The sequence below is a fragment of the Notamacropus eugenii genome, chromosome 2 (assembly GCF_028372415.1).
Source record: "Notamacropus eugenii isolate mMacEug1 chromosome 2, mMacEug1.pri_v2, whole genome shotgun sequence".
Lineage (NCBI taxonomy): Eukaryota > Metazoa > Chordata > Mammalia > Diprotodontia > Macropodidae > Notamacropus > Notamacropus eugenii.
Window position 1 is genome coordinate 381,780,156 of NC_092873.1, and position 26,296 is coordinate 381,806,451.

The 26,296-nt window shown below is 43.2% G+C and overlaps 3 long non-coding RNA genes across 12 annotated transcripts in view; 2 read left to right on the top strand and 1 right to left on the bottom strand.

Moving 5' to 3' along the window:
* Window positions 1–26,296, top strand: part of LOC140528962 (uncharacterized) — a 145,647-nt gene that overhangs the window by 19,437 nt on the left and 99,914 nt on the right. The gene's annotated exons all lie outside the window — the stretch shown is intronic.
* Window positions 1,964–25,428, bottom strand: LOC140528963 (uncharacterized). Of its 5 annotated transcripts, none has more exons than XR_011975367.1 (4): window positions 25,292–25,428; window positions 22,738–22,896; window positions 16,362–19,188; window positions 1,964–4,555 (listed from the first exon to the last, which is right to left on the bottom strand). It is a non-coding gene; the product is annotated as an uncharacterized lncRNA (long non-coding RNA). The 5 variants fall into 5 exon arrangements; XR_011975365.1 differs by lacking the exon at window positions 1,964–4,555 and adding an exon at window positions 7,778–10,394 and having other exon boundaries at window positions 25,292–25,425; XR_011975368.1 differs by lacking the exon at window positions 1,964–4,555 and having other exon boundaries at window positions 7,778–16,513; window positions 18,862–19,188; window positions 25,292–25,418.
* LOC140528965 (uncharacterized) overlaps window positions 19,144–26,296 on the top strand; it is a 30,746-nt gene continuing 23,593 nt past the window's right edge. Inside the window, exon 1 of the long non-coding RNA XR_011975373.1 lies at window positions 19,144–19,230. This is a non-coding gene — a long non-coding RNA (uncharacterized lncRNA). The remainder of the gene's footprint in view (window positions 19,231–26,296) is intronic.

Consider the following 26,296-nt stretch of genomic DNA (forward strand, 5'->3'; position numbering starts at 1 on the left):
GTGGCAAATACAATAAGAGAGTTGACAAAGTGTCAATTGAAATTATGATCCAGGATATCTGTTTTCTTTACCATTAACATGCCAAAATATATCTTATGTCCACAAAATATTAAGCTAAGAAAAAGTCCCATTATTCAAGATAATCTCTTTGTTTAAGGGTTTCATCCTTAATCGCCATAAACAGAGGAAAAGGCTGTGAAGTCAGCCCCATCTGGCCTTGTTGACACAGGAAGATGTATTCTCTGAGTTTACTCAGAGAACAAAGAAGTTGTTAATCCAGGCTCTTCTGATTGATTAGTTCAGGCTCTAGCATTTATTGAGATTATTAAATGATTATCAGCATTAAGGAATTTATCATATCTTTAATTAGATGTAATGGCTTTGTACTTGGCAACTTATCATGAGTTTTTAGATGAGATCAGCATACGATGCCAATGGTGATGAGATGAATAATTTTCGGCGTAAGGTAATTTAGAAGCACATCCAACTAAATTAATGTCAGTTTTTAAAAATGATTTTATTTTTGGCATTCGTGTATTTCTAAATTTTCTTATATTGTATAATTTGGTAAACAATTGTTATCACCTATGTTAGTAGTGTTAACAGCATTTTTATCTAGCCAGTGTTTAACCTGAAAATGCTTGGAGCAGCACAAAGCAGGCCCAGGGACAGGAATGCCAGTCATCAGTAGTTTAATTAACCAATTGCAGGGTGAGGAATGTTCTCTTAGTTGAAGCAAAAGCACAGGTTATTTACTTAAATCACAAGTGGGGAAGGAGGATTATAAACAATAATTCAGTGGTTTCCCATGAGAAGCCCCTAAGTCCCACAATGCAACAATTCTGGAGTCAAGTCTTTGGGGGTTGTGACCACCTTCCCTAAAATGCAGAATCAGAGTTCTGTGATGGGAACAGGTTCTTCAGTCTTTGATTTCCTTCACTTAAAAATATGAGGTCCAGTGATTGTGAAAGTCAGTTTTGATTAATCAGTTTAAATTGCCTTGTGAATTCCCCAATTGATAAATGGTCAAAGGATATGAACAGACAATTTTCAGAGGAAGAAATTAAAGCTATCTATAATCATATGAAAAAATGCTCTAAATCACTATTGATTAGAGAGATGCAAATCAAAACAACTCTGAGGTACCACATCATACCTATAAAATTGGCAAACATGACAGAACAAGAAAATGATAAATGCTGGAGAGGATGTGGGAGAGTTGGAACACTAATTCATTGCTGCTGGAGCTGTGAGCTCATCCAACCATTCTGGAGAGCAATTTGGAACTATGCCCAAAGGGCTACAAAAATGTGCATATCCTTTGACCCAGCAATATCGCTACTAGGACTGTATCCCCAAGAGATCATAAAAATGGGAAAGGGTCCCACATGTACAAAAATATTTATAGCAGCACTCTTTGTAGTTGCCAAAAACTGGAAGTCAAGGGGATGCCCATCAATTGGGGAATGGCTGAATAAATTATGGTATATGAATGTAATGGAGTACTATTGTGCCATAAGAAATGATGAACAAGAAGACTTCAGAGAGGCCTGGAAGGACTTATATGATCTGATGCTGAGTGAAAGGAGCAGAACCAGGAGAACTTTGTGCACAGCAATGACCATGGTGTGTGAGAGTTTTTTCTGGTAGACTTGGAATTTCGTAATAATGCAAGGACTTATTAAAAAAAAAAAATCCCAATGGTGGTTTTCTAAGGCAAAATGCCTTCCACACTCAGAGAAAGAAATATGGAAGTCATTCGCAAAATGTAGCAGATCATGTTTGTGTGTGTGTTTTTGTGTATCATGTTTTGTTATATGATTTCTTCCATTTATTTTAGGTCAACTACATAGCATGACTGTAGTGAAAACTTACTCAATAGGAAAGTATATGTAGAATCTATACAGAATTGTATGCTGTCGTGGGGAGGGAGGGAGGTAGTGGGAGGTAGGTGTGGGGGGGATAAAGTCTTAATTTTATGGCAGTGATTGTAAAATATTAAAAAATAATAATAATAAAATTAAACTTAAAAAAAAAAGAAAAAAATAAATTACCTTGTGAGCCCTGACTCCCAAGCCAGAGAGGTACCTCTTGAGAAAATTAAATTATTAGTATATTCATTACACATATCTTATTGATTAATAAGAAAATTATAAATTCCTTTCTCATTCTCTCCTTTCATCCAAAAAGATCAGAATGACCCTTGAAGGCTGATGAAGAACATTTATTTGAAACATAATTTTGAAAAATTCCTTGATTATAGAAATTTGGTAAAAAAGGGGGAAAAAAGGGAGGGACATAGTTATTATATCACAAGGGAAAAACTCCTTTAACTCTGTTTGATTCCAGGTGTGTCACATCTGACAACAAATAATGTAGCTAGATAGTGTTAAAGCAAGGCACAGAATTAACCAGATGGGAATTTCCCTTTTCAAGAAAGGAAATAACACAAGGGGGAAATAAAGTTGGAAGGGTCCTGGGTGGGGTACAGAGACCCTTATCAATGAATCAGGGACTCAGAGATATTAGCAAAAAGAATAGATTGCTTATTCACTTTCTCGAGAAAGGGCTCCCTCAGAGTGCCCGAAAGATGGCACCAACTGAAGAGAGCAGAGCTGTGTTTAGCTCAGCAGAGTATATAGTCCCTAAATGTAATCCCCTCCTCCCTAGCCCCCTTCCTCAGGGCTCATTGGTGCAAGCCCTGATAGTACAATCTATTCTTGGCAATCTACCCCAGCAACAGAGAACAAAGACAATTTTCACACATTAGCCCTAAAAAAAAAGGAGGAGATGGGGGGAGAGGTATTATTCCTCGCAGCTATGTGGCTAAAAACAGGTGGGGGGGGGGAAATCTGGGAAAATACAGAGAGCACTCTGGGAAAGTAAAGGGGGTAATCTTGGGAAAATATAGGGAGTAGTCTGGGAAAGTACAGACTATGCTGAAACATTTCTTCTATGAGGTCAACCTGCTGCAAATGTTTCAACAAGACAAGAAACAATTGACCCTTTGAAGAGGCTTCACTCCTGACAGAGATCCTCTGAGATCATCTCTCACAGTCCTATCGAGGCTGTGCCCTAAATCCTCCTCACAAGTTTTCCCAGGAGCAGACATGAATGTTAGCAGTCCTTACACTGACATTTTCTATTGTTGACTTTGTGACTATTCAGACAACTATCCTTGAAATCAAAGTTCAAGACAAATTACAGTCCCAAGAATTTTTACCTAAAATAGAAAAATTTTCATTAATTGCAATGTAAGAAGATAAGTACAACATAAAAGTGAAAGAAAAAAAACCTGCTCCTTCCATGAACATTAAGAGATTGAGAGGACAGGAGCAAGGAGAAAAAGGCTTAGTTCATAGAGGGAGTAATTGCAAACCTCAGGCCACGTGCAGGTTCTTGGGTTGGTGGTCTGCATCAGTTGTCATCTTCTTCTCATTCTGGGGGGCTTGGGAACAGCTGTCCACCTCAGATGTTGGTTGCTTTGGACCCTGTTTAATCTTTAGGGTCAGGTCACCTTTGGGTTCTGTAATCCAGGTGAACAGTACTGCCCTTTTGAGGTGTGACAGGTGGATCCAGGACTCCACTTCTGGAGTTTGGTGCAGTGGGGGTAGTGAGCAAGACTTCAAAGGGATCTCTCCACCAAGGCTCCAAGGAGTGATTTTGGAATTGGGATTTCCAATAAGCCTAGTCACCAGGGTGGATCAGGGGCTGAGTTTCTGTTGGAGTTTCTAAAGAATGGGATAGTGAGACAAGTTATTAAGTCTCTGATATTTTCTGAGCCAACCAATGCAACATTGTGGGAGGGAGACTTTGGCTGCTATGCTTCTCACCCACAGGTATAATGGAATTGGGCCTTGTGTTACTATCTCAAAAAGACTGAACTTATGGGAACCAAGTGGTCTGGACATAAGGTTTGACAGGGCTAAAAGAAGGGCTTTGGGCTGGGGAATACCTAACTCCTCAGAGAATTTAGCAAGGAAGATTTTAAGTATCCCATTAACTTTTTTTGACTGCTCCTGTCTGGGAGAGGAAATTGGCCATGAGCAGGCTTCAGAGACTTGGATGCATTGTGTTTGGGGCAGGTGGGACACATCTCATAGATGGTGACAGTGGCTCTCTGAAAACTCCCTCACCACTGTCTTTGAGCTAGATCCACTAGCTGGTCAGGTCCCCAGTGACTGAATGAATGAAGGTATTCCATCATAGGGAGGAAGAAGTTCTTAGGGAATACTATAAATCCATTTGGGCTAACCCATAATCCTGTAATCTTATCAAATTCACATCCATCCTTTTGAAGTTTTTCTTGTTTTGTGATAAGCATTCTTTTTAAAAATCTTTTCAAAAAAATTTAATTTAATTGATTTTTAGCTTTCAGCATTCACTTCCACAAGATTTTTAGTTCCAGAAACCTAAACTGATGCTTCTTTCACTTTAGTGGGAAATTAGCAAGCTTGAAGTACTGAGAATTGTTTCACCATGGAATATCTTTGTGACATTGATCTGCTCTCCCAATGGCATTGAGAAGGTCCAGTTCAACTGTCCTCTGAGTCCCCTGCAATATTTGAAAGATGACACGTTAGTGGCCCAGGTTTCCTTGGCTGAATGGCATCAGTTTGATAGGGATGTTGAAATTCTGGTTTACTATAGGGAGGTGAACACATCCAGTGTCTCTGTGGAGCTGGCCCAGGCTGATGCCAAACCAGGTTCCCTGTGCCACATTGGGTTGACTCTTAAGGAGCCTAAGCATTTGAATGTTTGTATAAACAAGCAGGCCAGATAGAATCTCAGCTAGACAGAGTCTGAGCTGGATTGAATCTGAGTGCCTTCATTTAAATATGGAAAAAGACTGTATGAGGGATCTGGGGGTGGTCAGGTAATCTAGGGTAATGGGAGGAGGGGTTTAGGGAGGGTCTTGAGGAGAAGTCCAAGGAGAGCTTCAATGGGACTGGGGTGACTTGTCAAGGGTTGGAAACAGCTAGAGGCAATCAGGAGATATCAGACAATGGAGGGTTTGGGTGGGAAGTAGGTGGGGCAATCCAGAGGGAATAGACAATGGAGGCCAGGCTAGGCCAAGGGCAACAGATTTGAGTATGAAAGGCCAGGTTAAGTGGGAAGATTCAAAGGGAGTTCAGGGAGGTTCCCAGACTCTGAACCCCATCATTCCTCCCTTAAGCAGATGAGACTCAAATTCTTTTGGGGTAAAGGGCGAAGGTCTCAGCTTTTGAAACTGCTTCTTGCTGACAAAGAGCATAGAGCTGTCCCTGCCTCTGTGGGTCCTGTTCAAAGGGTACATAGCCTGAGTTGTCATCTGGATGTTGATGGCTTGCACTCTGGAAAACACACACCTGGCAAGGAGGTTAGGCAAACAAGTGATGGGGAACCCTCCTTGAACTCCCCTAGAAACTTCCTGCTTAATCTCACCATTCATACTCAAATCTGTTGCTCTTGGCCTAACCTGGCCTTCCATTGTCTGTTATCTCTTGATTGCCCCACCTACTTCCCACTCAAGCCCTGCATTGTCTGATACCTCCCAAATGCCTCCAACTGTTTCCCACCCTGAATTACATTCCTAGTTACCCCAGTCCCATCAAGATCCTCCTTAGACCCTCCTCCCAGACCACTAGAACACCTTTAGATCTTTTTCATCAGTTAGGTTTTGTACTTCCTTTTCCATTTGTCCAATTTTCCTTTTTAAGGAGCTGTTCTCTTCACTGAATTCTTTTTTCTTATTTTTAAAACCATTGTTCAGTTTTTCTTCTGTTTCCCTAATTTGGTTTTTAAAATCCTTCTTGAGCTCTTCCAAGAATGCTCTTTGTGCTTCAGACCAGTTCATATTCCCTTCTGAAGTTTCAGATGGGAGTACAGTCTCATTGCTGACCTCTTTGGTATTTGTGTTTTGGTCCTTGTTCCCATAGAAAGATTCTATAGTCTTTTCTTTTCTGCTTTGTTTCTTACTCATAATAATAACCCTTTTCTTGGTTTATAAAGTAGATCTCTGCATCTGTGGCACAGGGAACTCTGTCCCACAGTTCTTGTGCCTAAAACTTGAGGCTTTGTGTGTTGTGTCCTGTGGTCCTTTCAGCTAGAAACTAAAATGCTGCAGCTTACCTGGTGCTGAGCTGGCTGGTGTTGGAAGCAAAGGTCAAGTGAGGTCTTTTTGGGTTTTCCCTGCAGTTACCCTGGAGTTAGCTCATTAAGTGTGTGTGTGTATGTGTGTGTGTGTGTGTGTGTGTGTGTGTGTGTGTGTGTGTGGTCTGGATGCTGGAGGTTCCTCTGCTGAGCTAGAGCATAGCAAGCTCAGTTGTCTGTGCCAGCATCTTCCCGATTCTACTGGGGTGTTGAGGCATGCCTGGGGTCCTGGTGTTGGCAGTTGCTGGCTTCATCCCCCCTTGGGGTTTGGGATCTTTTCCCAGTTTGTTGAGGTGGGGCTGTCTGGGACAGCTCTGATCCTGCATGGGTCCCCTTCAGACACAGCAAGAGGAACCTTCCTTAGCGATCTTTCTAGCCTCATGGGCTGAGAGTTTATTTACCCCTTCTGCTGCTCCCACTGTTCCAGGGTTTTTCCTGGGGAGATATTCTCTGGGCTCATCAAGGTCAACAAGTGGAGGGAGATAGCAATTACTGATCACTCTGCCATCTTGGCTTCCAGAAGCAGAAATCACCCCTTGTAGATCTTTGCCACAGACTTTTCTGTATATAAGTTCCATCTGGCCTCCATGAAGGTGCTCAGATTCAATCCAGCTCAGATTCTGTCTAGCTGAAATTTCATCTGGTCCCCTTGTGAATACAAACATTAACAAATGCTTAGGCTCCTTAAGAGTCAACTCAATGTGGCCAGTCTTTAATAAACTTTGTTTTTCTTTGGCTTTAAGAAGTCTTTAGTCAAATTCATTTGAGCAGGTATTTGTGTCGATATTTTGGGGTTCCCAGCACCCCTAAACCTCAACATTTTGGCTCCCTGCCCAGGAATAACTATTAATCTCAAGTTCTTCTGACAAGACTGGAAGTTATATAAACCTCTCCCCTCTTCCTATCCCCTTCTCGCTTTCCAAGCACCTTGGAAGCAGTTTTCAGATCTGAGCCCAGGTCTCAGTAGGTCAGGCAGCTAGAAGGCTATCCTGAACTCAGATTTTTGGTCCAGTGGCTGTGTTTGAGGCCATGGATCTGGGCACACCCTCCAAAGCATAGACAATGACAGACACCCTATCAGGAAGTATATGCCCAACTCTCTGAATTCCCTCAGGGCTAGGGAATTAGGGAAACAGCAGTTACCTCTTTTCTCTTGTATTTTTTTCTTTTTTTTTTCAAGGCTTACTCCCACATCCTCTTTTACAGAGGGAGGGATTTCCAGTCCAATGCCTGTAATGGGTCAATCCTCTTCAATCCCCCAAAATTCGCCTTTGGGTTGTCTCTTACAAAATTGGAAAAAAATTAGCCTCTCTTAAGAACTTAAAAAGAAAAAGTTGGTATTCTTTTACAGTTTGGCAGTTTGGCCTCAGTATCACATGGAGGTCCAGGAAGTATGGCCCATTTTTGCAACCTTACAATGTAATACTCTTTTACAGTTAGAATTATATTGTCAACAAAAGGAAAAATGGATAGAAATACCCTACATAAAGGCCTTTGTCAAGCTCTCTCAGGACCCTGAAGTGGACATTATTTCCCCTCCCTCCCCCTGGAGCCCCTGGGTTGAGAAATGTCTGTTGAGTTTCTAGGCAGGGTTGGGCCTAGTAGCTGAAATGGATGGACCAAGACAAGCACAGGCAAGAGTCAATTGAGAATTTGGGAGTGTCTTTATTAGCCGGCGGCTGTCCTCAGAGGAGGCAGCCCCAAACAAAGGTGCATGTGCCTTTTAAACATCTCAGCACTTCCCAGTACAGCCTTGCGGTTCCAATAGCACACATTTTTCACAGAACAGTTTTGACTGGGGTTCCTAGGTGCTGCTGGGCAAGGGGGCACAACAGAGAGGGGGGCCCAAATAGCTGCCAGGCAAAGAGGTACAACAGAGAGGGGGGCCCAAGCAGCTGCCAGGCAAAGGGGCACAATAGAAAGTGGCTACTAGGTGAAGGGGCACAACAGAAAGTGGCTATTTTGGATTTCTTTTGCCATTTGGGTTAGTCTATTTTTTAAAGTGTAATTTTCTTCAGTATTTTTTTGGGTCTCCTTTAGCAAGAAGTTGACTCTCTTTTCATGATTTTCTTGCATCACTTTCATTTCTCTTCCCAATCTTTCCTCTACTTCTCTTACTTGATTTTCAAAATCCTTTTTGAGCTCTCCCATGACTTGAGACCAATTCATATTTTTCTTGGAGGCTTTGGATGGAGAAGCTTTGACTTTGTTGTCTTGTTTTCATGTTTTGGTCTTCCTTGTCACCAAAGTGAGATTCTATAGTCTGATTCTTTTTTTGGTTTTTGCTCATTTCCCCATCTGTTTACTTGACTTTAGAGTGCTTTGTCAAGGTTGCTCTGCTTCCAGTGGGCATTGGGGGTGTAATGTCAGTCAATTAATCTTGGCACAATCTGTGGGCCTAAAGCTGCAGAAACAGTGGCTGCTGCTTATGCTGCTGCTGCTGCTGCTGCCATGGGATCCTACTTAGTGTACTCCACCACCCCTTCCTCCAACCTGGGGCCCCACCACTCTACTCCCACAGGCTTTTTCCACTGACCTTCCAATTTGTCCTTGATGTTTTGGGGTCATGAAGTCTGGAAACCACCATAAGTACCTGAGATTCATTCCCCCATCTGTGCTGGCATGGCCCATGTTGCACTGTGCTCTGTTCCCTGCCTGGCCTGATAGATACTCCCCAGCAACCTTCCAGGATATCTTGGGCTTCACTTTATCATTCTGTGGGTTCTTCAGCTCCAGAATGTGTTTAGAGTCATTTTTTTACAGGTATTTGGCTGGTTTTGTGGGGAGAGTGCTCCCAACTCCACCATCTTGGCTCTGCTCTCACTTTTGTATATGTATCATCAGTGCTAAGCATAATGTGTAGCACATAGGTACTAGATAAAACTTTTTTCATTTAGTCATTCAAAGACCTTATACAGAATCTCACAATTGGAATGGTTGGTAGAGACCATAGAGATCACTTATACCTCAGTGAGAATTCTTTCTACTACCAATCAATCATCTTATAAGCATTTGTCAAATGATTACTATATACAAGGATCTATGTTAAGCAATTGTGATAAAAGGAAAAGCAAAAACAGTTCTAGTTCACAAGGAGTTACATTCTATTGGGGAAGACAACATGTATAACCAAGTATATACATGTAATACAAAGTACATACAGTATTCACTGTAGATGGAAGGTGTAGGTTGGTTATTGTCTTTTGTTTTCAAAGAGGACCAAAATGACATCACCATGATAAAGTGAAGTTTCAGTGTGTCTGACTGGCTGATCAGACCAATACGAGCTCAGAATGCTCTACCACAAATTGGGCACAGATAGTCGATGTGAATATTTGGGGTGGGTACTCCAAATTTGTGCATCCTACATTTACTTTGTGCAGTCTCAGTTCTGCTTAGCTCATAGAGCACAGTATCCTTTCTGATATGGGCATGCCATACTGAGTGGTCCTATACCAGTGTCTTCCATGGTGCACAGTCAAATCCAAAGTTCTTGAGAGAAACCTTAAGAGTGTCTTTGAATCGTTTCTTCTGACCACCATGTGATCACTCGCCTCATGTCAGTTCTCCATAAAATGGTTTTTTTGGTATATGTACATTTTGCATTCGAACAACATGGCCAGCCCATTGGAGTTGCGTTCTCCAAAGAATAGTTTGAATGCTTGACAGTTCAGCTCAAGCAAGGACTTCAGTATTTGGTACTTTATCCTGCCAGGTGATCCTCAGAATCTTCCTAAGACAGTTCAAATGGAAGCAGTTCAGTTTCTTGGCATGGCACTGGCAGGCTGTCCATGTTTCACAGGCATACAACAATGAGGTCAGCACAAAGGCTCTGTAGACCTTCAGTTTGGCAATCAGTCTAATACCTCTTCTCTCCCAAACACTGAGCTAGCTCTGGCAATGCGTGCATCAACCTCATTGTCAATGTGTACATCCTTGGAAAGTACACTAGCAAGATAAGTGAACTTATCCATAACATTCAAAACTTCTCAATTTGTTGTAATTGATGGTTCCATGTATGGATGGTGTGGTGGTGGCTGATGGAGCACCTGTGTTTTCTTGGTGTTAATTATTAGGCCAAAATTAGCCCAGACAGCGAGAATTGATTCATACTTTGTTGCATCTCAGCTTTAGAGGCTAAATTGTGTACACAATCATCTGCAAAGAGAAAGTCATGCACCAGTACTCCCTCCTCTTTGGTCCTGGCTTGTAGCCTTTTTAAATTGAAGAACTTGCCATCAGTATGGTAGATGGAAAGCAACCTGAAAGGAAAGGCATTAGCAGCTGAGGGAACTGGGAAAGGCCTCCTATGACAGGTGGCATTTGAGGTGTCTTTAAGAAAGCCAGAAAAGCCAGGAGGAAGCACATTCCTGACATGGAAAACCCCAGTGAAAAGAAATGGAGACAAGAACTGGAATTTCATGTTCAAAGAGAGCAGGCCTTTATTCCTGGATTGTAGAGTTTATAGGAGTAATATGTAAAAAGATTGAAAAGATGGGAAAAGGCCAAGTTGGGAAGAGCTTTACATGCCTCCTCAAAGGAGAGGTAACAAGGAGCTGATGAAGTCTACTAAGTGGGACCAGAGGTCAGGGTAGTGTCATATGATCAGATTTATACTTTGAGATGATCACTGGCAGCTGTGTGAGGATGGCTTAGAATGGGGAGAAACTTGAGGCAGGAATAAGAACAGGAAAGCAGTGTTCAGGTGTGAATAGGTGAGAGCCTGAACTAGAGTGGTCATTGAGTGGAGACAAAGGAATACCATTAGCAGGAGATGTGGAGAAAGAGATGACAAGAATAGAGGACTGATTGGGTATATGGGGTTACTGAGAAAGAGGAATGAATGATGACAGCAAGAGTTAAACCTGGATGATTAGATTGAATGCTGGTGTCATGAATAATGATAGGGAAGAGCAACTTTATAGGTCTTTAACCATTTTGAAACAATGCACAATACCACTCCTCTCTCTTTTGATCAGTCCTGGAAAGCTTCATCCCTAGTAATTAGGGTGGTGACTGGATTAAGGCAAGGGACGTTGAATGAGCCACCCAAGAGCGATATTCTCTTTTCCTGTTCTAAATTGGGTGGTGATCAGAGGAAGAGAAAGAGACTTTGGATTATTTTATTTATTGAATTTATTGAATTTTATTTATTGAATATTTATTGAATTTATTGATTTGGATCAGATGGAAAAAAGAATCCTTGGGGAAAAGTGGTCAACACAAAAAAAAAGGATGCTCAATAATCAGAAATGGCTGAAAAAGTGTTATTTGAATGTGATGGAATGTTGTTTGTCCTTCCTTTTGAAGAGGATCAATGACATCAAGGGTTGGTCTTGATTCATGTTGTAACTGAATTTAAGTGAAGCATGAAGTCCTCAGCCTCACTCTTCCAGGGTGTAGAATGAGGGGTGTGTGTGTGTGTGTGTGTGTGTGTGTGTGTGTGTGTGTGTGTGTGTGTGTGTGTGTATGTATGTGTAAAACAATGGAGGGAATGTGTTGATTAACTATACATATTTGTTCCAAGAAATATGTTTTTCTTCTAATGGGGTGAGAAGGAAAATTGATTTCTGTTAACTAAAGAAAGAAAGATGTGTATGTTTATTCATATGCTATGGATCATTTGTAGAAGATATGAAATATTCCGGCACTTTCAGATGAAGTCAATGTGGCATTAGTTTCATGTAACTTTTAAAATTTGTTTCAAGGGATCTCATGGAAAGGGAATAATATATAAATGTAATGTAAAAATAAAACAGAGCAACAAAACTGAAAAAGAAAAGTGGGTTAAAGAGGGACTGAATAGTTTTAGGAAAATGATTCTCCAAGAATGTGGAGTTATAATTTTCAGTTTCACAGGACAAAATGTTATACTCTTTACCCTGATCATCCTAAGTGTCTTGTGGAATTTTGCTTGTCATTTTGAGAATGTCACAAATTGTAATACAAAAATGGCTTGTTAAAGAGAGATTTTCAGAGCTGTGGAATAACTTGGCCCATCCTTGGTTCTCTCTCATATCAACAAGAGTTTTCTCTCATATAGCAGAACCTGACATAGAGCAAAAGCCGTTGTATTGGCTCTCTGGGCAATGCAGACATGCCCAGCCAGCTCTTCATTCACCAAGATGCTGCATTGTCCAATCAGTTCTCAGTTCCTATTTGTAGTGAAGCTGAGACAAAGCCTTTCTTTCCTCTTCTGTTTCTTCCTTTCAAACTATGCCCTGCCAGGCTCTAGTATAGTTCCTGTTACGACCTCCCTGAGTTTTGTATTCTTCAGGCTAAATGTTAATTAGTCATGGGGTCATAGAATTAGAGTTGATAGGTGATGTGGATACAAAGATGCCCTAAAGATTAATATTAAGGGTTGCTTTTTCAGTACCTTGTGAGGTCCTTCCTGAGCTTGAGGATGTCCTGGAGTCTCTTACTTTTATCTTGAAAAAGCATAAAACTTCTCCCTTGTTCTGGATCCTAGAATTCCTTGTCTCCTTCATCCTGGATCATAAAACTTCCCCTGTCCCCCTTATCCTGTTCTTGTAAAAACAAGCCCCTGTCCTTCTGTAAATTGCTAGTCCTTCTTCCAGGCTAGCCCACCATTTTTGCATCAATAAAGCTCCCCATGGCTATAGAGAAGGTCTAAGTGAATTCATTCACACCTGAACCAGCTCTAGCAAGCTAAACCTCATCATTTTGGTGGCCCATTCAGGGAATCCAAATATTAATTGGACTTCAATGGTCTTCTCCTACCTACTGGGATAAGAAGCAAGCACCGTTTTCTTTGTTATCTTCTGCAGACTTTTCTGCTACCACTTTCTCCCTAGAAGTGAGACCTCTGGAGTGCTCAGATATTGCCAGTGGTGTCTGAAGCTCCACTGACCTCTGGGTGGTCAGTCAGACTGTGGACGCCCTTGTGCTTTGTCGGTCACATTTTTTTTCTCTCCCCATCCCAGAACACTGGGACAAGCTGCAAGAAGTTGCTTGGAGGCTGCTAGGAAGGAAGTTCAGGGAGGAGATCTTAAGGAAAAGCTCCTAGTGTTTCATTGCAACACATCCTAACTCCAATATAATCCAGAAAATTGATTTGTGAAGGGGATTTCTGAAAAAAACAAGCTAAGAAATTTGGTCTCTAAAACTTAAAGAAAAGGCACCTTGCTCTGTCTGAGCAAACTTTTTAACCAGTGATGTTCCTCCCACATCCTGATTTATCCTGTGTTGTTCCTTTCCCTCCCCCAGGGTATGTTGGTGGAGGTTGGTAGGTGGGCTCCTTCATCTGCTTTTTTTGGGGGGGGTCCCCGTACTCAGATTTCAGAGTCTCTGTGCTCTGTGGACCTCTGTGCCTGATTTTCTTAGGGGGTCCCTGTGCCCCAGTTTCTAGGTTTCTGTACCCTGTGTTGTTAACTTAAAACTTTTTATGCACTCTCTAGTACATGCAGCTCAAAATTCCTGGGAGGATGGGAATGGAGAGCTGAATGCTCTTTATCTGACAAGTAAAGCAATAGGGAACTCCAGCCCAAGGAGCCTTTATCCATCCTTGTAAAAGTTATGTTCATATTTTCTCCTCTGATTTTTATATGATGTGGCCTATAATGTCTATGTCATATACAAATTTGGAGTTTATCTTTTTATATTGCATAAGATATCTATACCTAACTTTTTGCCAAACAGTCTTCCAGTTTTCCCAGAAGTGTTTTGTCCAATATTCAGACCCTACCCAGTCCATGGAGACTTTGCGTTTATCAAACACTTGGCTGCTATTTCCTTCTATATGTTATAGACTTAATCCGTTCCACGGATTGGCCTCTATTTTTTAAGCAATATCACACCATTTTGATGATTATTGCTTTATAGTACAGAGTGAGATCTAGTACTGGTAAGGCCTCCTTCCTTTTGACTCTCTTTCATTTTTACCCTTGATATCCCTGATCTTTTGTTCTTCTAGGTCAGAGCTACCAAACTCAGATAGAAGTGGTACCGCTAAACTCTACACAAGAATCACAATATTGATTTAGAAAACAACATATTAACATTATCTGTGTTTTATAGTATTTTTATTTACTCAGGAGGGTTAATGGCCCCAAGTTGGACACCTTCTCTAGAGGAATTTTGGTATTTTTTCTCTAACTTTACAAAATAATTATTTTGTTGTCTAGTGTAGCAAAAAAAAAAAAATAGTCAATATTAACACTTATTCCATTGCCATGGTCTTTCCATGGACAATTATTATTTCTCCACTTATTTAAGTGACTTTATTTTTTTAAAGGTTGTTTTGAACTACCTACTTTCTAGAAGCAGGACAGAAGGGCCTTACCAAGGGCTCTAAGGATCCAGCAAAGGAAGAAATCCAACAACCTGACCTCCTGTTCCAGTCTTCACCAAAGTCAGGATAGACCTAGTAGGATATTTTATCTAGGCCTGTAGGAGATACCATGGTATCATGTGAAGAAAACTGGATTTTTGGCAGAAAATTTACCACCACTTACAACTGTATGAACATTGCAAGTTTTCTTGGCCTCCATTTCCTCTTCCGTCAAAAATGGGATCTGACCAGTGTATTGGTGCCTGCTCATAATCCCAGGTAGTGAAGGGGCTGAGCAAGTGGATTGCTTGAGCTCAGGAGTTCTGAGGTATCTACACTAAGTCTGGCTTGTGGTCTATCCTTCATTTTCTTGAAGAGAACCATGACATCTGGGAGATGATGATATAACTTGTAATTAAACTGGATCTGAGTGAGGGAAGCCTGTACAAAGTTACCAGCCTCACTTTCTCCTCTAGAACCATCTGAATTCAGTGGCCAGATATATACGAGGATGACTGGAGATGGCCCAGGATGCAGTGGGGACTTGACCTTTTTTAGCTAAGGTCTTTCTGAGGTCTCACTTTGAGTGAGGCAATGCACACTGGGAAAATAGGCCTGTTTAAGAGGTAAATTGAGGAATGGCTCCTTTAATAAATAAATAAATAAACAGGTGAATAGATATATCAAACTGTGAGGGGAAAACCCTCATTGGGTATCATGCCTTTACCCCAGGTTGCCAAAGGAAGGCAAGTTCTGATGACTGAAACCTACCTAGGCAACCTGGGGTCATTAGCTAGGTTTCTTTCTTTCTTAAAGATTATATCTTGGCACATAGCAAGAACCTAATAAAAATTTTTCATTCATTCATTCATTCATTCATTCATTCATTCATTCATTCCCAATCTACTACGTATGCCTTGTTACGAGGCCACTTTGTGGTGTGTGCCTAACACTTTGATGAGGCATTTTAAAAAACAACTACTTAAAAATTTAGAAAATGGTTAAGTATATGAGAATAGTCAGAGTAACTTGAGAAATTCAAATTCCAAAATCTACCTATCAATATGTTATTGTTAACAAAAAATAAACTATCGTTAATACAACACTCTAAAAGTTTACAAAGACCTCTGCAGACACGATCTCATTTAGACATCATCCCAACCCCACAGGGGTAAGTTTATGGGCATTATTATGATCATTTTACAGGTGAGGAAAGGGAGACTCGCAGAGGTTAAGAGGCTTGTTCAGGGTGGTATAGGTGGGCGTTGGAGATTTCAATCCAGGTTTTCCTAACTCCAAGTCTCTCTTTTATTCGCTATACCTAGATTCCTTTCACTTCTTAACACAGAGAGAAGAGCCTCTTGCTGGTGGGATGGGAAGTAGCAGGGGTTACAGATAAGAACTCAGCTCTGAAGTGGAACCTCTTCCTCTAGTGCACCTCCTTACCCCCTACCTCACATCTCCTCTCCCTCTCATCAGAATGGACACACCCAGAAGGAGACCTTGTTCCTGCTTCACTATTTCAGGGGCACATTCAGCCTTCAGGGATTGCTCTTCAGTCCAGAGATTCCCAGGGGGAGGCTGAGGAAGGACTGAGTCACTGACAAGTTCACTTGGTTCTCCAAGGAAGTTAGGTCTGTAATTCAGTCTTCATTCCTTTGGGACAGGCCTTTCAGCCTCAGTTTTTTATCTTCTACTTTCCTTTCTGTAGGGAAAGGGCAGCTCTACCCCTCCTTCCCTTTCTAAGGGGCAAAGTGGGAGGGGAAGACAGGTTTTGGAAAGGTCTGAAGGTGGGAGGGTGGAAGAAAGCTTTTAAAAGTGTCCAACTGTGTGAGCGCAGAGTGGGGTCCAAAAGGGGGCAAGTGGCTCATTCACCAGAGACAGTTTTTGAGACGAATCTGATGTGAGCTTAGATTTATTAATTTCAGAGACTTACCATGAGGGGCAGACCACGAGGGGAAGGATCCAGCTTGGCCAGCTCTCCCTTGGAGAGAAGAGTAGGTGTAGGTTCTTAGATACTGAATACCATTTAACCAGCTGAGTCTCCTTTGTTATTTTTCAGTCTAGACAGGACAGAACCTCACAGTCCTGTTGAAAGAGGATACCATTTTTGAAATACAGTTGCCTGTAACAGGATGAAAATAAGACTCATAAGGGCACAGGAAAGGTGGGCCTCAATTACCTGAGGGAACCAGAAAGGCAGAAGGGTCTTAGGGAAGGACCTACATGTACCACAGGGATCTCAGATGCACTGTAAAATAAACATCCTGGTCTTTCCAAACCTGACCCTTTTCCAGACCTCCCGCCTTCTTTTTCAGGCCCCTTCATGAGCCCAGTCCCCAGGTCTAGGGCTGTGAATTCGGCCCTGACATTCCCTCCCCTGTTCTACATGCCCCATGAGGCCCCAAGTCTTATCTCTCCTCCCTCTTGAGACCCTCTCATGTATAATTCATTCCTTCTACTCGCATGGCCTCCCTTGGCCAGGATCTTACCACCTCTCATCTGGACTATTTTTAGCCTCTCAATCTCTGTGCTTCTGTTCCCCTTTCTCCAGTCCATTCTCCCCAGAGCCAATAAAATAATCAAGACACAGCCTGGCCCATTCCCTCTCTGGCTCAAAAACATACCTGAGAGGCAGGGTGGGGATGGAGGTGGGGGTGGGGAGCTTTTGTGTCCTCTAGGCTGAGTATACAAACAGGTTCTAATTCCACTCCAGTTTCTTCCCAGGGTCACTCAGCTAGCAAGGGTCTGAGTCAGGTTTCAGCTGTGCACTATGGCGCCACCTAGCGGCCCTATCTGAATGCCTGCTTTCCTTCAAGTCTGGGCTCATGTGGTGGGAGATCTGGTGTATTAGAAAATGGAGTGGAACTGGAATCAGTCTCCCCTTTCTGATTTCTAAAATGAGGCAAGTAAAGTCCATTTCATCTCCAGGTCTGGGATCCCAGGCAGAAGCCTAGGACAGGGCAGAGGAGCATTTCCTGGGAGGAGATAGGTAGAAGAGAACACTGGGAAGTTAAGGGACTTGTTCAGGGTCTCACAGACAATGTAGCTCTGAGAGGACAGTCAGGAAGACCAGAGCTCAAATCTTGCTTTGGATACTTCCTGGGTATCTGACCTGGCTAAGTCACTTAATCTCTATCTGTCTCTGTTTCCGCAACTGTAAAATGGGTAGAACTTTTATCTGCCTGGATGTAAGTATCTGTGACATTGGCAGATATGCCTGAGCCTGAGAGAGGAACAAATGAGACTTTACTTACCAAGGATGAAAAAAAGAAATGTAGGTTTGGAGAAGGCCTAGACTGCCTTCCTCTTTTTCAAAAGCAACATGCCCAAGAGAAGGCTAATTACCAGCCCTTCTCAACCTTTTCCTTCCCCAAACTTTGCTTTTTCTGCCAAAGATCCCAACATCCTGCCTAGTAACTCAGGACTGAAAGCACAGAATTATCTTTAACTCTTCCTGTTTCAGCTTGTGCCCCACTCATCTAATAATTTTTCTCTCACGTTAAATTTCCTTATTTTAACATATATATGCATGTAGGTATGTTTGTGTGTGTATATATAACATATATTTTAAACACACTCATAGATATACATGTATATCTATCTCCAAGATGCCATTGGTGCTGTTTTGGGGACCCCTTATACATATATACATACATGAACACACACATTTATATAAATTAATGGTTTGTATTAGATAACCCCCACCCACGAGGACAGGGGGTGGGGATATGGAAAAAGGGTGATAAGGAGAGAAAAGGACCTACATGATTTGAACAGAAGGCAGAGATACAGAAATGAGAGGATAAACTATGAATAAAATGTGACAATAGGCAGTATCTGGAGGATCTTTCTTCTGGAGCATGAGTCATTACTAAGTTCCTTGAATTCTCCCCCATTTTCCCCTCAGAAAGCCTTCTCCTCCAGGGTGCACCAGTCCTCTTCCTCTAGTACACCTCCTCACCCCCTACACCACATCCTCCCTCATCAGAATAGACACACCCAGAAGGAGACCTCCTTCCTGCTTCACTATTTCCGGGGCACATTCAGCCTTCAGGGACTGCTCTTCAGTGCAGGGACATTTCAGGAGGAGGGAAGAGGAAGAGTCCTTCCTGAGTGAGTGACAAGCTCAGGAGCTTTCATGTTGGTCTCCAGGAAAGATAGGTCTGTAGTTCAGTCAGTCCTCTTCATTCCCTTGGGTTGACCCATGGTTATGTGATCTAGGGACAGGCCTTCTAGCCTTAGTTTCCTGCCCTCTACTTTCCCTCACCTAAGGAAAGAGCAGTACTGCCTCCCTTTCCCTTTCTAAGATGCAAAGTGGTAGGGGAAGAAAGGTTTTGGAAAGGTCTGAAGGTGGGAGAGTAGAAGGAAGCTTTTCAGAGTGTCCAAGTGTGAGAGCAGGGTGGGATCCAAAAGGGGGCAAGTGCTTCATTTACCAAAGACAGTTAAATTGAACTTCTGAATATGCATCTTTCCTGAGGCTGATCTGATGTCAATTTCATAACATCCACTGTCTTCAGAGGTCACATTCATTAACATCAGAGTCTTATCATCAGGGACGGACAACTTCCCTTCATATTCTTTCCTGGGAATGATCCTGGTTGTCCTGCTCTCCCCTGGAGAGAAGGTGAGTAGGAGCAGATGCTTAGATAGCAAATACAGTTTAAGCTCGGTCTCCTTTGTTATATTTTGGTCCAGGTGGATCAGAACATGCTCTCCTTGGGTCCTGTTCAGAGAGGTCACTCCTTCTGAGATGCAGTTGCCTGTGACAGGATGAAAATAAGATTCATAAGGGCACAGGAAAGGTGAGCCTCACTTACCTGAGGGAATCAAAAAGGTAGAAAGGTGCTGAGGAAGGACCTGCATGTACCACAGACATCTCCAACTCACTGTAAAATAAAAGTCCTTGTCTTCCTTTCCAAAACTGACCCTTCTCCAGACCTTCCTCTTTCTGTTGATAGCCCCTCCATGAGCCTAGTCCCCGGATCTGGAGCCTTGGATTCAGCCTTGACATTCCCTCCCCTGCTCTCCATGGCCCATTGATGTCCAAGTCTTGTCTCTCCTCCCTCTTCAGCCCCTCTCCTATATGATCCATTCCTTCTGCTCACATGGCCTCCCTTGGTCAGGCTCTCACCATCTCTCACCTGGACTATTTCACATCCTCTCATTCCATCTCCCTGTTTCTGTTCTCTCTTCCTTCCCCAGTTCATCCTTCCCAAAGCTGACAAAGTAATGAAGGCACAGCCAGGCCCATTCCCTCCCTCACTCAAAAATATCCATGGGGAGGTGGGGGAGGAGGTTCTATTGTTTCCAGGATGAGAATACAAACTCTGAGCCTCCACAGTCTCTTCCATTTTCAGCCTCTCACATTCTTTCTTCCCCTTTATGCATTTCTCATTCCAGACAAATGACTATCAGCTTATCCCATAAGTCTTCCTTCCATTTCCCATTTTGGTGTCTTGACTCAGGCCAAACAGCACACCTTGCCTGCATCTATCTGAATCCTCTGTTCTTGTTCAGTTGTGGGTTCTGTTTGACTCTTTGTGACTCCATTTGGAGTTTTCTTGGCAGAGATACTGGAGTGATTTGCTGTTTCCTCCTCCAGTTCATTTTAAAGTTGAGGAAACTGAGGCAAAGAGTGTTAAGTGACTTGCCAGGGTCATAAAGCTAAGTGTCTGAGGACAGATTTGAACTCTGGAAGATGAATCTCCCTGGCTTCAGGCCCAGTACTCTGTGTACTCTGGTGCCACCCAGCTTCCCCATCTGAATGCTTACTTTTTTTTTCCAGTCAGCTCCTGGGGTGGGTATTATGGTGTTTTAGAAAATGGAGTGGAATTGGAGTCAGAGCATGGGTTTGGTACCAGGGAATCAGGAACACTAATCTCAGTGGAATGGTGGTGATGGTAACATGAGATCTTTTGTAGGACCATGTTGTAATTCTAGCTCTGCTCTTTCCTTACTCTGTGACTGTAGAGAAGTCACTTTCCCTTTCTAGGGCTCCTGTTTCTTATTTTTAACATGAGGCAAGTGAGCTAGATGACCCCTAAGGTCCCTTCCATCTCCAGGTCTAGGATGTCAAGCTTAGGATAAGGTAGAGGAGCATTTCTTGGACATGGGGACCCTGGGAGGTTAGGTGACTTATTCAGGGTCAAACAGACAACATAACTCTACCTAGGTGGATAGAGATTTAGGAAGACCATAGGTCAAATCTAGCTTTGGCCACTTGTATGACACTGGCTAAGTCACAGAGTAACCTCTATCTACCTCTGTTTCCTCAGCTGTAAAATGGGGATGATAAGAGCATTTATTTCACAGGGTTGTGGGCAGTTTCAAGTGAGATACTATTTGTAAGCTTTTAGCACTGTTCCCGTACATAGGCAGAAAACTAAGGAAATGCTTGTTTCAGAAGTAGAGTTAAATTGACATGATAGGATAGGTTAAGCTGGCCTAATACCTTAGCAAAGGAAAAATGTTGGCTTAAAGGGTCTGGTAATGGGGTCATTCATGTATACCCGGAAGGGATAATAGAGGCCGAGTTCAGTCCTCTCATTTTACAGAGGAGGAAATGGAAGCCTGAGGAACTTGCCCCAAAGCTCATACAGCCTATAAGCAGTGCAGGCAGGATTTGAATTCAAGCCCTAAGACTCTTAGTTGAGTTCCTTTTTCAGTTTTTCATATCTCAGTTTCTACGTTTGTGCCTGTCTAGAAGAAGATAGAATCTCCTCACATTCTGTTTAGGCAGAACCCCTTACCTGTAGGTAGGAAAGTACCTGTGCCAATTGCAGTCCTGCCTGGGGAGGGCAGAGGAACAAATGAGACTTTACCTACCAAGTATGGAGAAAGGAAATGTAGGTTTGGAGAAGGCCTGAATGGTCTTTTCTCTTTCTCAAACTCAGTAAGCCCAAGAGAAGGCTAATTACCAGCCTATTCCAGCTTTCTCTTTCCTTAAAGTTTACTATTTCTCTCACAGACACCATCATCCTGCCCAGTAACTCAGGACTGCAACCACAAAGTATCAACCAATGGCTTGGCACCCTCGCCATGTAATTGTTTTTCTTTCAGTTTAGATTACTTGATATCAACATATAGGTGTATACATATATATGTGTATGTGTTTGATTAATACACATATATTTTAAATACATACTCATAGACATAGATATCTGTCTATCTATCTATCCATCTATCTATCTATCTATCTATCTATCTATCTATCTATCTATCTATCTATCTATCTATCTCTCTATCTACCTATCTACCTCCAATATGCCATTAGTGCTTTCTTGGGGACACTCTATACATACACACATGTTTATATATATATTAAGGATACATTGGATAGTACACAAATTTATCTTTATTGACATAGAATTCTCTAGGTTATAATGTATAGGAAGAACTTATTATTTTTGACCCTAGAGCCCTGAACTAAGAGTGATGGAGAGATGGGTGGAAGACCAAATGCAGGTTTTATGTAGAGAAAAAATAATATCCTAACCATCAGGGCTACCTAGTTGTAGAATGGGTCATCTCAGGAGGCAGGAGGGGGGGTCCTTCTCACTTTAGGCCTTGAAACAAAGACTGGATGAATACTGGTCAGTTTTATAATGGCAGAATTTCTTATCAAATCTGGGTTGGACTCAGTGGCTTCTAAGGTGACCTCCATCTCTCAAACCTAAGCTTCTTTCCACTCCTTCATCCTTAGCAGGCCCCTTTCCCTCAATCCTTATTATTAAATCAGCTTCCAAGCCTGCAGGTCCAAGGCAGTCTCAGAGATTCTTCACTTTGGTATGGCTGATGAGCCACATTAATAAAGGGAGGAAAGTTGCCAGATGCTGGCACATTGAAAGGCCATGGCTCTCTCTTGGGCTGGCCCAGCCCAGACTTTCCTGATAAGTGGGGCTTCAAAAGAGCTTAAGTCTGGTGTTTGTGAAATGTATACTGAGAAGGCATCTCCAGTGGAAGTACAGTTCTGTTAAGCAGTGCAGGTGACATAGGTCAGTGGAGCAGTGCCTTGTCTCACCTGATCTCCTCTAGCTATCCTCAGCTCTTTGGTCCTCAGACCTCTGGAGTTGAGCCCTTATCAGTGAGGACAGGGAAGGTGCCCAGCAGCTTTCTCACCTTGTACCCTTCATGATGTCCCTTCTTTCTCCCTTGCTGTCCAAGCTATTTCCAAGTCCTGGGTCTTTTCTCTCTCCCCTCCCTTCCCTTCCTCTTTCCCTATCCACTTTCCATTCTGCTACCCCCAATTTCATGAATTCCATGTCAGAGACCCCGAGTAAGGCCAGGACCAGTTGGGGATGACCACTTACCTCTGACGTGACAGGGAAAATACAGCAGAACCCCGAGAAGGAGGAATAGGACCAGGAATCTCTGATGCATGAATTCAAACATTGCTCTAGGCTGTGTGCTCTGGGAAACCTCAGTACTTTTCCTGTGATGGCCTTTTCTCCTCCTTCCAACTAGTCTTCCTAGGACAGTAACATACAGTCTTCTGAACAGGTGCTCCCTTCATTTGCATACACAAAAATCTATCCCACTTATTCAGTCATACTCCAAACTAAATAGTGCATGCTATCTCCTCTGAGCCCAGCCTATGTTATACATCCAGCCCAGGAATCCACCAGGAGGCAGGGACATCCTATTAACTGCTACGACATTGGGCTCTCCCTCAATCTCCCTGCCCCTGGAACTCTTCTTCTTCTCCCCAGAGACCTTGTCCCTATCCTCCCCCTTGTCCCCAGTTCATCTGCTCAGTTTTAGAACTCAGCTTAGGGTAGGGTATTCAACAATCAGTTCCATAGTTTAAATTCTGTCCCCTTTCTTTCCCCCTCTCTTCCCAAGATGGCATGCAATTTTATGTGGCCTCTACACATACATTCCTATTAAATACACTTACACACCACTCATGTTGCATGGAAGAATTATAACAAATGGGAGAAACCATGAGAAAAACAAAACAAAATACAGCAAAACATAACAAAAACGAAAATAGTCTGCTTCATTCTGCATTCCGACTCCATAGTTCTTTCTCTGGATGTGGATGGCATTTTACATCATGAGTCCTTTGGAAATGTTTTAGGTCCTTGCATTGCTGAGAAGGGCTAAGTCTACAGTCCTCCCAGACTGTGGCTATTGTTGTGTATAATATTCTCCTGGTTCTGCTCACTTCACTCAGCATCATTTAACTATTTTAAAACAATGTGCAGTCCTAGTGCTCTCTTTTGATCAGCCCAGGAAAGACTCATTTCCTCTAGTAATTAGGGTGGTGCTTACATTAGGGTCAGAGACCCTGAACGGTCCACCCAAGATCAATAGTCTCCTTCTCCCATGCTGACCAAATTGGGTAATGATCAGAGGAGGACAAAGAACCCTTTGATTCCTTCATTTATTGGAAGTCCCTCTGTTCAGATGGAGGGACGTCTTCCCATGCCAGACATCTCCCTAACTCCCCAATCAGTCTGAGACCTCTCTGTTACCCTCAACTTGGTTTAGCCTGTCTGCCTAGACAGTGTTACTGGGGTATGGCAGCTTCACATGCTACAGCTTCCTGGAGCCACAGGGGAGAGTTGAGCCCCAAGCAGACACCAAAGGTGGATGAGCAGCCCTGAGAAGGGCTCAGGAAGCCCTCACACCAGAGGGGCCACTCTCTGAACACCCCAAATTATTGGATGGAAATGAGGAAAGATGACTTCAGAAACACAGAAAGATGTATATGAATGGATGGAGAGCAAAGGAATTATAACTGGAACAACAATTGATAGTACTGCATCGATGATTAAAATGAGCAGTTTTGAGGAATTTATAAAATGATAGTGAATGAAAGGGCAGAACCTGGAGAAGAATTTATTGAGTAACAAGAACATAAAATAAAATAACCATTCATGATTCTAGGACTGATGATGAAACATGCTATCATTACAGAAATGTGAGATTTAGGGAGCAAAATGAGGGGTGTGTGGGTACGTGCCTGCCTGCAGTGTATCCTTTGACTAGAGGCCCCACCTGAGGACCTAGAGGGCCAGAGCTGACCTGGAGGCTGCAGTTTCCCCACCCCTAGCTCCAGCTCCTTCCCTCTCTGAGGGCTAGAAAAAGAAATTGTTCTGGAAAATTTCTCCAAGCACAAGCAAACCTCCTTCTAGGATTGAAGTCACTGTTGTCCTGTGGTTTTCTGGCCTGGATGGGAGGGCCATGGTCTCCAGGCTCTATGTAAGGAGGGGGCTCAGCACAGCTTTCCTCCTCATTTCCCACCACTTCCACTGCTTTCGGACTTTGTCTCTCGCGGTTAGCGCATCCATCCCTGTCTCTGGAGATGGCCAGAGCAACGCCCTGGGACGACTTCCTACCTTCCTACTTCTACCGACCTTCCCTAACACCGCTCCGGGGCACCCGGGTCCCCCCAGCCCTCCCAGGTTCGCCACTTGGAGTGAAAGGGGAGGCGGCCTGGGAGCAGATTCCCCTCCACTTCCCGCGAGTCTCTCAGTCTCCGGACCCCACCCCAGGTGTGATCGGAGGAAAAGGGAAAAGCCTACAGCACCCGGTATTCCCAGCCGGGGCTCCCATCCAAGTACTAAGCAGACCAGACCCTGCTTAGCTTCTGAGACCCAGTGGATTTAGGGTTAAATTTTCCTGGGGGCACCAAGACCCCTCACCACCTCGGCTCCTGTTGAGTACCCACCAGCCCAGGAGAGGCCGTGGGGAACTTCCCCTCTGGCTAACCTGGTCACACGTGGCTCGCCAGTGCCCTTCCTCCCTGGCGCTGACCCTGCCCCCACAGAAGACCGAAAATTGGGTCCTTCTCCCGGCCACTCACTGCCCGGAGTGAGCTCATGCACTGTCCAGCACCGATCCGCTTCGCCACCTCACCTCGGACCGATCATCCCTCCTCCGTCTTGCACCTCAAGCTGAGGAAGCCCCTAGATGTCCCAAGTGTTCCTCCCTTCCCGGTGTTCCCCAGCAAGACACGAGATCCTATGGCCCGCCTCTGGGATCCGTGGACGGCCCCCCCAAGATCCGCCCATTTCCTTTTCCCTTCTGCTGCCACTAGTTCCTGATCTCCCTACCTCGTGTGAGCCAGAGAAAGAGCTGGAGAGGGAAAGGGAGAGGGAGAGAGAATAGACATGATCTGATATTCTGATATTCCTCATCTCCAATACGCTAGCTGGATTTTGACACGGACTGAACTTTTCCAGATTGGGTGTCAAGTGGAGTTGATTATATAATCAACCCAATTACAAACATTTATTAAAGTTGCCTACTATGTGTCCAGCAATGCACTAGGATGAAATTGAAATGGTCTCTACACTTAAGAAGTTTCTATTTTGTCATGTGAGACACAATGTGCCCTGTATGCCTATAGAAAAGACACACAACTATAAAATAGTTTTGGTAGCAAAAACTCTAGTAGGTGGAAGGGTGGTAGATAATGTAGAAGGTAACAGTTTAAGGAGACTCTTGAAGGGTACTAGGGATTCAAGGGGGTAGAAGTGAAGACAGAGAGTGCTCCAGGGATGGAGAACAGACAGTGTAATGGCATGGTGACCTGTGAAATATTGTGCATGAGCAGTAGTAAGAAGGTTGGGTAAGCTGGACTCCAGAGTATATGTGTGTGGGGGGTGGGGATGGATAAGGAAGCTGGAAAGATAGGTTGAGATGAGGTTATGAAGGGCTTTAAATGCTGAACAAAGGAGTTTATATTGAATTCTAGATGTAATAGGGAGCCTAATGGAGTTTATGGAGTAGAAGGGTTATAAACTGGGCTTGAGGGCAACTAGGTGGTACAGTGCACAGAGCCCTGAACTTGACTCATCTTCCTGAGCTGGAATCTGCCCTCAGACACTTACTAGCTGAGTGACGTTGAGCAAATCAATT